This window comes from Chaetodon auriga, chromosome 4 (genome assembly GCF_051107435.1).
Source record: "Chaetodon auriga isolate fChaAug3 chromosome 4, fChaAug3.hap1, whole genome shotgun sequence".
NCBI classification, from domain to species: Eukaryota; Metazoa; Chordata; class Actinopteri; order Chaetodontiformes; family Chaetodontidae; genus Chaetodon; species Chaetodon auriga.
Window position 1 is genome coordinate 4,757,838 of NC_135077.1, and position 9,257 is coordinate 4,767,094.

Consider the following 9,257-nt stretch of genomic DNA (forward strand, 5'->3'; position numbering starts at 1 on the left):
AGAGCTCATCACTTCCGCAAACTCTCAGAAGTGCAACCACATCGGTAGATGCAAGATACGAGTTTGTTGAAGACTGTGGCTGTAGACGCAGAGTCAGATATTCTGTTAGAAAAAATGTAAGAGCTATGTCCTTTTCTGATCAAGCATTGTAAACAAGGAGGCATGTTGCCAGAATGTGACAGCCGTCTCTGTCAGATCCACTTAGCCGGTATGTTCGAGCTGTATAGAGAGGCCGTCCTGCAGAAGATACGTTGTGTTACATCACATTATTCATTAAATTTCGAAAATTTTCTTTTACTCTAATATTATTCATCCACCATATGACTAAACATAGTTTCTGATGTCAAAATATACTTTAATTGAAAAACACAAATTCAGACAAATTTAAACAGAAAACATAAAAAGTAAAACGCAATTCATCGGGCCCTATGTCTGGAAAGCTGGCGGCTAGTTTATCGGTCAAAAATCAGCTTCAATGTGCAAGCTAACAGCTTCTTTAAACACAATGTCTCATTTTCTTTCTCTGCACGTACTGAATGCATAACATGAAAATAGCTTTGAGTTGTTGGGATGGACCTCTGCCAGGGCTAGGCTAGCTGTTGCTCCCAGCTCTGGCTAAGTTAGGCGAAGCTGTAAACTGCCTTTAATGAATGGATGCAAAGATACTTATTTTAAAAAAAGTATATTCATGTTCTCATCCAGGTCCTTGTACGACACCATACATGCAATTCTACAGGAAATAGAGGGCCAAACTTTTGCATCGCTTTTCTCCTGACCTATCAAGTGTCCCTACATTGATTTAGTGGTTTTTCTTAAGAATACAGAGTTGAGTCGGAAAACATCCAAAGTCTCAGCAAACTGGGGCCGCTGGGATATTGTGAAGAAATTGCATAGTGAGGCAGAATCCTCTTTTCCTGTGCAGCACAAAACTGTTCCATACACTGGGACTATGGGGCTAAGCTATAGAGAAAGAGGCATGACAACAAGAACACACTGTACAGGAATGAAGGGGCTAGAAATACACGCAAATCCAGCCACACAGAAACACACAGGGAAAGCGTGTTTCGCTGTGCTTGATGTGCACAGGCAGGAGGCAGTCTGTCTGATGCCTGTCTTTTTCCACGAGGGATGAAGAGGAGAGGGAGGTGGGAGGAGGAGAAGGAGAGATGAGGGTAGGAGGGGTTGGGGATGAGTGAGAGGAAGGGAAGAAACAAGCGGAGGATGAAAGCAGGCGCAGAGAAACACCAATTAAGAACGACAGCCGCCGGAGAACCAGACAGGGTATGGAGGGAAAGGAGAGAGCTGGAAGAGGGAAAAGACAGAAAGAATCCTCACTGGAGGTACGGAGGAGTTGGGAAAAAAAAAACTGAACGGAGCACTATTGAGGTTGGCAGACAAGGAGAGGCATGGAGACGGGGGAGAACGAGGCACTGAAATATCCATGCACCTTGATCGCTAGTGTCTAGAGAAAAACGAGGGGTGAGGGGGGGAAACCATGCAAGGGTGAAAGAATGAGGGGAAAGGGAATAGAAAAGAACTGCGCAAACATGAAGGCTGAGGAAGACAAAGGAGGAGAGACACCAAAACTAAGAGAAACTGGAAAAGGGAAAGAGCTGCAAGAAAAAAAAAACATGTAGCTTCACGTGTTCTGAACGGCTGTTGGATCAACCGCAGACACAACACCAAGGAGGGGGAGAGGAAGGAGAAGGAGGAGGAGGAGGAGGAGACTTTCTTCTCTCAGCAAAAAAAAAGTGATATGGTCAGGCCATGGCCACAGAACGTGGTAAATCCCCTCTCCACCAACATTACCATTCAGCCAGCCACCCATTCCTGTGGCATGAGAGAAGCCACAGAGCTCTCCTGAGCCTTATTACAGGCAACATTATCATGGACAGCCCTTACCTGCTGCTGCTGCTGCCGCTACAGACCAACTGCTCTCCACAAATATCTGGGGGTGTGCATTTATGTTTACTCGACCTGAACGGCGTGGGGAAAACAAGCCTGTAAATTCCACAGCTGATAAGTGGTAATAGCAGTGTTGTTGTTGGTGGGTGTTTCCATGCCACAGTCACACTAACAGTCTCACTGGCCGCATGGTTTGTAAGCATTCTGCGCATACCAGTGTAGCTTTCAGCAGGTGGAGTGAGCGGCTTGTTAAAATATACAGCACGGTTTATTGCTACGAGACCCGACTTGCTCAATGAGCTGTGGCACAAGTATTCTTGGTGGTTGGAACCAGTAAAGGGGGGACCGACTGAAGGTGAACGGGTGCGTGGAGAGCGGCAATGAAGGGGGACGCGAGATGGAGAGAATCAAAGAATCAGAACGCGGGAGAGTCAGACCTGCGCCATAAATAACAGCTTTGAGGTTTGCATCCAGAAAATTAGCTCTCAGTGTCTTGGCTGCTTCCTCTGCCAAGTCAATGTGAAACTTTTACACGATGGCAGCTCATTAAATAGGAAAACAGCACAATGCACAAGACCAAGCAGGCCTGCTCCCTGCCAGTGCCACAGCCGAAGCTTATTGAATTCAAGAAGAAGCTGTCAAACTGAGTGTGTTGGTGTTTGTGTTTGTCTTTTCTTACGACTGCTTTGTGTTCGTGAGAATATGCAGCCGTGCATTTTCTGCATATGCCTGCATATTTTGAGTATTCGTTTTAATCTGTGTGCCTGCCTTGCAGCTTAGAGGCTGTGGGGTGAATCCCTGCCCAAAGGTCTGTACAGTTAAGCAGTGCTATTAGCATTAATGCTATGACTGACCTCTCATGATTAACCTTAAGTAGAAGTGCTTGGATTTTTTTGTTTTTTTTTTTACCAAAGGCCAAAACTGAGCACCTCTAAAAGCAGACCCACATTCTTTAATTAAGCTTTATGCCACGGTTACAGAAGGCATTTGTTTCTGATTGGCTGACTGTTGGCAATTCAACCTGTACTTTAGGACACTTCAAACATAGCTCTGGTCACCCTTCAGCCTTCAGCAAATCAGACTGCGACTAACCAAAACAACAACACTCTGACTTTAGGCTCTGTCACTGGTGAGACTTACTAACAATTAAATCAACTGAGAGATAAAAGGTTCAGATTCAATGTTTTGTATTCGTGGTGAGCAGTCATGTCAGACACACAACAATTAATTTTAACATATCCCAATACAGAAAATAACAGGCTTAACAGAGGAATACTGTACCACTGTTTGCTACCTCGACCTGCATGATTACATGAACACTATTTTTACTTGGGTGTGAATCACCCCACAAAAGCCTCCTCTGTCACAACCTTGTTTACTTAACTTACAAAACATTATTGACTGTATTGAAAGTAGAGCATTGTGTCAACCATAATAAAAATACACATGATCATGGTAGACCAGTGCAGATCCAAATCTGCTATTTACTGTAGAGAAATCAAATTGCAAGGTGTTGTATATTCTGTGTATTCTAACATGAGAATGGTCTTTACCATTTGTTTCAAAAGCTGCACAGCCACCATCACACTGTCAACATCAGAAGAGCCAAGCTAAAGCACAAACGTACACATATGACGCATGCAAAAACAAATCTAATCAGTAAGGGCTATGCTCCCCTCAAGGTAGCTGACATTCAGTCAACAATTGGCTGTCAACAGTGTAAATAATAATACAGACACTGAACGATAGATAGAAAATAAGTGCTGGGCTTACTAGTGGGGACAAAGCCTGCTCTGATGTAATGAGGACAGAGGAACCCAAACATTTCAGCATCAAAGTAAAGAAGGTCCAATATTATGTATTGGGCTGACAGCTTACTTGCCCCAATTCTTTAGTATCCTCAGATAGTCAGAGCCTTAATTAATATGAACTGGGCTATGCCAAACTCTGTTGTCAAAACTTAATCTGTCCACAAGAAATTCTGGTTTGTAATTCAACTGGGTCGCTACTCAAACATCACAAGGACTGTTTTGTTGATAATTTCCAGCAGTTCTGCCACATTCAACCAAGTTCTTAGAAGTGCACCCTAACAATCAAAACAAAGACACACACTAAAAGTAAACACTTGAACTTCACTGAGGGTGCTCGGGTTGATATTAAGGGGACAAAACAGTCCACGCAGCAAACAAATGATCTGAGCTGGCTAGCCTAAGCCCAGCATAGGGGCAAGGCAGTACATGCTAGTGCTATTTACATAGCCTTCATTGAGGGCTTTGGAAGTGCTGCAAGTCCTTTTACATAATGGGTAAGTCTGTCTACTGCTGGTTTGGAGCAGGAAAAAGGGAACACTGGAGGTTGGATGTCCTGCATATTCTCTGTCAGCTTCCATGTGATGCCCCTCTGCTTCTCTACACGTCTCTCCAATTAGCCGACATGGAGCAGAGGGAGGGAAGGAGGCCCCCACCAAACCTTGCACATTGAACATTCCCCTGGACCCCTGCCAAGACTCACAGGCTGCAGCTCGCCGGCTTCGGCTTCGGCTTCGCCTCCCCATCCCCCTGCTTCCATCCCGGCCTGGCTTACCCCTGGTGGGCCCCCTAAACCCCTGCCCCCTCTATTAGCACACAAGTTGGACAAGAAACAGGGGGGTTCTAAAGAACCCTAAACCCCCACCCAACCCCCCTGAACACCCATTGGACTCTTCGGTTATAAACCCTTTCACGCAAAAGCCCCGTGTATGACATGATGAACAGGAGTTCAACCACTGTCTATCTGGTCACAAGCAAATATCTGGTGGCTGCCCTTCACATTGGACTGAAACTATCCTTTAAACCCTCCGCGGAAAAACGAAATATTGTTTCACCACATAAAAAGCGAATGCAGCTTACTTGCAATCAGGAAATGTCAATTTACAGCCGGGGGCACCAAAAGATGCGTTTATGACTGTCAGAACATGAGATCACTGTCTCATACCAAGCAGATCAGTGCCAGACCTGTGGGGAACCCTGGTTGAGACCTGGGTTGCATAGACCAAGAAGACTCTGTCAAAGGCAACACAGGTTTTTCCTCAGACATTACTTCACATGACAGAAAATGATAGACTCGAGACATCCCTCACAGGCAACCTGTAAATGTCAGGCAGTCTGAGCACTTGAAAGTGATAATGACAGACTGACACTGTTTTTTTTTCTCAGGGTGATGTCCATCCAACTAAGGATACTACAACTATGTATCTCTACTACTGTCAACACCACAGTCAACATACACTCCCCCCTCGCTGGCTCTCACACACATAGACAAACACTCTTCATTTAGTACAATGGACACACCAAAATACGATGAGCTGGCAAGTCTTTAGACTGCCCACCTCGTCTTCAGAATAGCTGTCCATAGAGCAGAGGAAGAGGGTAATGGCTTCTGGCAGACTCTGGTTGAATCCAGCTGATTCTACTTTCAACGCCTCCCTACTGGTGCAGCACCCCGCAGCAGTGTTAAGCATGTTATCTATCAGGACTGTGCCAGTTGTTTGAAAAGCCTCATAATCACAGGCTCAGTAACTACCATGGTCAGGCCTGGGCTAAGGTCAACGACGGGGGAACGGGACAGACAACACAAGCCACTTTTACAAAGCCTGACTAAGTGGGAATAACCAGGGCAAACATCAAACTGTCTGATGAGGGATAGGAATGATTATTTTTATTTGAATCTCTGCAAATAGACATAACCGCTGTACAGAAATAAAAATTCAAAGCAAACCAAAACAGCGTACGAGGGATACAGAGACACAGGATGAGCCGAGCCATTCCAGTTGCAGGCTAATGACAGCATGACTGGACCGGTGTTTGTGCTTTGTCTGATAAAGGTCAGGCGAGGGGAGGCGAGCTTCGGGCTGCCCCTCCAGTGATAAGGGGCTGCAGCTGGAGTTGCTGCTCAGGTCTACCCTCATGGCTTTGTTATAATACACTCTAATCAAAACAATGTCTAGATGCCAACAGCCTACAACCTGGTTGAATCCAGAGCCAATCTGGGTTATGGGTTTCCTGCTAGTATGTTGCCAAAATTGCAAAAGGAGTAATATAATTCATTGAGTCTTAGCCCAAGTGAGTGACTGAATTTCTTAGTTTGAGTCTTTTGCACCAGCAAAGAACCAATTATAGACCTCAAGACTGAGATAATTTAGAGTTCTGCCATTTCTGTGTCTAGATTTGCAGATATTGGCATAGACTGATAGACTATCCATGTTCACCATAGACAGTGCTCCCAGAGGATAATTTATGCATTCCCTACTACTCCCAAGCTTGAACATTTACAAGGAGATAAAAAACAGAAGCATGACTGACTTCTTCGTTTCAACACAACATGTCTTGCCTCGAGGGAAACCCCAATGCCGGTGACCTAACGCCCATACACACCCCCAAAGTGCTCTAGTGCCCTCCAGATGAGCCACCTGCTGTGACTGTAGTGGTAGCTATGGTTCTACTGCAGCTGTGTCTGGGAAGGGTAAGCCTAACAGTAAGGCATTAAAGAAAACTAGCAGACTCCCTTCCTCCTCTTGCCAGGCTTTAGGTCTTTCTTTTCTCCCTATTCACTAGTCTTACATACACACCAGAGGGCCCCTGCAACATCTTTTCACAGCCAACCCCTTACTGCATGCTCTCCAGCGATTTGGAAAGAAGGGCGTGCATATGGGAGGACCCTTGACCCTGGCTAAGAACAGGGCTCTGTGTGTGTTTCTGTGAGTCAGCTGGGGTGCATGCAGGAGGCAGCTCGCGACCTCATTAACAACTGCAGGGCATTAACCAACTGCCAGGGCTTTGGGTTTGACATAAATGGCCACACACTCCCATGGCAAAAACGACAGGCATTCCCACGTGTGTATTCACTGGCCGATTCAGACACAAACACACAACATCTGCGACAACAACATGCGCACATTCCAAGACGTGACGCAGACATGCCCACAAACAGGCACACACGCAAATGTGCATGTACCGCACACGCGAATAAATGCCCCAACAGTCGTCCCATCCGACTGCAAATGTACACATGTACGGGTGCCAATGCTGCTCACGCGCGTTTCTCATTTCATCACCTCACTGGTGTGTGACGATAGAGATAAGACAGTGGTGACAGAGATGTCAGAGCAGGGGAAAGGAAAAGGGGGTTTGAAATTGAACGGGAAATTATGTTCTTCAATTAAGACACGCGGAGGAGATATTAAAAGCTATACTCCAGTGCCTGGGGACAGGATGCAAGAAGGGGGGGATGCAATGGAAGGCGACAGTTCAATCAGAATCCCGGGCTTTCTCGCCAAGCCGGGGGGTGGGTGGGTGGAGGAAAGGAGGGAAGAGAGACAGGACGGCTATGTTTAATAATGTACTTGGAATTAGTGTAGAGGAATGTGCGAGATACACGGTGTGATATAGATCCAGAACGAACCACAGACAACAGAGGAGTAACAACGGACCAACAGAATGCGAGACTGTGCCTCTGTCACGCTGAGAAAACACTGCAGCTACAACGTGCAGGCACAAAACAGAACATCTGACCAAAGTGTGCCGCCTTACTGCCATCACACGCTTCACTCTGACAACAGTCGACCTACAGACAGTCCTGTGTGAACCCACTGGTACCCCATTACCTGCTGATGACTAAAAACAGTGAAAGGGCAAGGCAGTCCTCTCAAGCAGGTTAGGAAACCATCACATTACACGCTCACATGTACAGAGTGTGTTCCAGTCCACTCAGCCAATCATGAAAGAGCGATGATATAACACAAAAGTTCCCAACATTTCCACGCCATGCCCCTTCAAATACACACGCAGCAAATATGAGCATCAGCCTCTCATGATGATCCTAAAGCAACGTATTCGACAGCAGCCCTGATCAGTCAGTGGGGTTTTCTCATCGATCCAGCATCACATAAAACGCGATTCCTAATTTTTGCAGGGTCCCCCCCACCCACCCACCCGCCCCTCCCCTCTTAAAACCCCTTCGGGTGTTTGGGTGCTCACTGAGCAGACTATTGTGTCTCACTTTAAAATCACTTCTGAGCACACACAAGGAGAATATATTCTGGAGAAATGGCTAAATTGTGGCACCGCAGATAAGCAGATATGGATGTTTCAGTTCTGTGGCTTGCTGTAGTATCAACGCTGCAGCTGCAGCTGGGCTGAATTGTGATACTCATCACTGAGTAAATGCTACGACAAATATTAACGCGATAATACTTATTTTTGCTGATTTAGTAGTCGCCTCTCCCCACTTTCCTCTCACCGCTGAGACTTTGATTTTCAAGCAGTGATCAGCAATGACATTCATCAATTAATCACATGAGAGACACTGATTTGAAACTCACCTTGCGTTAACCACAGCTCGGGCAGCTTTCAGTGATGACCCGGTGCATGGCAGAAAAAAAAAAACATGCCGAAAAGCATTCTCCGTTGTCTTTTTCTAAAGTTACCCGTAAAGAGATGGAGCAGAGATTCAGTCGCAGTTGAAGTCAGACTTGGCAGAGAAGTCGACCGCTGCTGAAGCAGCTTGAGATACCGAGGTAAACAACGGCTTCTCAGCCAGATACACACACAGCAAGTACGGTAATTTAAGCTCTGAGCAAAAGAAATAAAAAATCAAAATATGCCGTGAAATTAAACACGCCGAGGAACAGTTAGTTACAACGTCACGATGTAATGGGGGGCGGGGAGGGGAACGAAGCACCACTAACAACAAAAACAAAAAAAAAAAAACACCAATAAAATGATTTTTAAAAGCAGCTAAACTGTGTGAGCTAACGTTAGCGCTGTTCGGCGCTGCAGCTCGTCGACCGTTGCGAGGTTTTGCAAATCACAGAAATCAGGCAGTTTTCGTTGAAAAAAAAAAAAAGAAAAAAAAAACGCCGATGACTTCTCGCGTATTAGAGCAAGCCGACGGCCAGCCAGCCAGCCAACTTGTTTTAAAGTGCAAAAGAAATGTTTTTGTTTAGGTCGCCAGCCGGACGACTAGCGACGGGCTGGCTACCGCGAATGCAAAGTGAGAAACGACTCCGGGGAAATACATTCTGTGTGGATCCAGACGGCGGAGCGGACAGTCATGGTAGGCGTTCAGTGAGCTCTCGTTGACAGTGCTCTCGCAGCCATTTTGTTCAAACTAACAACACTGCAGTCTCCCTCTCCTCCTCCCAGAGAGCAGACAGACCAGGAAGTGGCTCCAGATACGTCACCCCCGACCAACCAAAACACCAGACGCTAACTCCGCCCGCCGCCCTCCGGCCGGCCCCCGGACTCTCCTCCAAACCTCCAAGCGGCCACAGAGGATGGACCGGCGCGAGCTCACATTTCCGAGGTAATTGCTGA

General features: G+C 46.3%; 1 protein-coding gene across 2 annotated transcripts in view; it reads right to left on the bottom strand.

Annotated features, from left to right (window-relative positions):
• The window catches only part of tnrc6c2 (trinucleotide repeat containing adaptor 6C2), a 48,508-nt gene extending 39,452 nt beyond the window's left edge, over window positions 1-9,056 (bottom strand). For both annotated transcript variants that reach the window (XM_076729548.1, XM_076729547.1), the window contains exon 1: window positions 8,264-9,056. The gene's annotated coding sequence lies outside the window, so the exon portion shown is untranslated. The remainder of the gene's footprint in view (window positions 1-8,263) is intronic.
• Window positions 9,057-9,257: the final 201 nt, after the last annotated feature.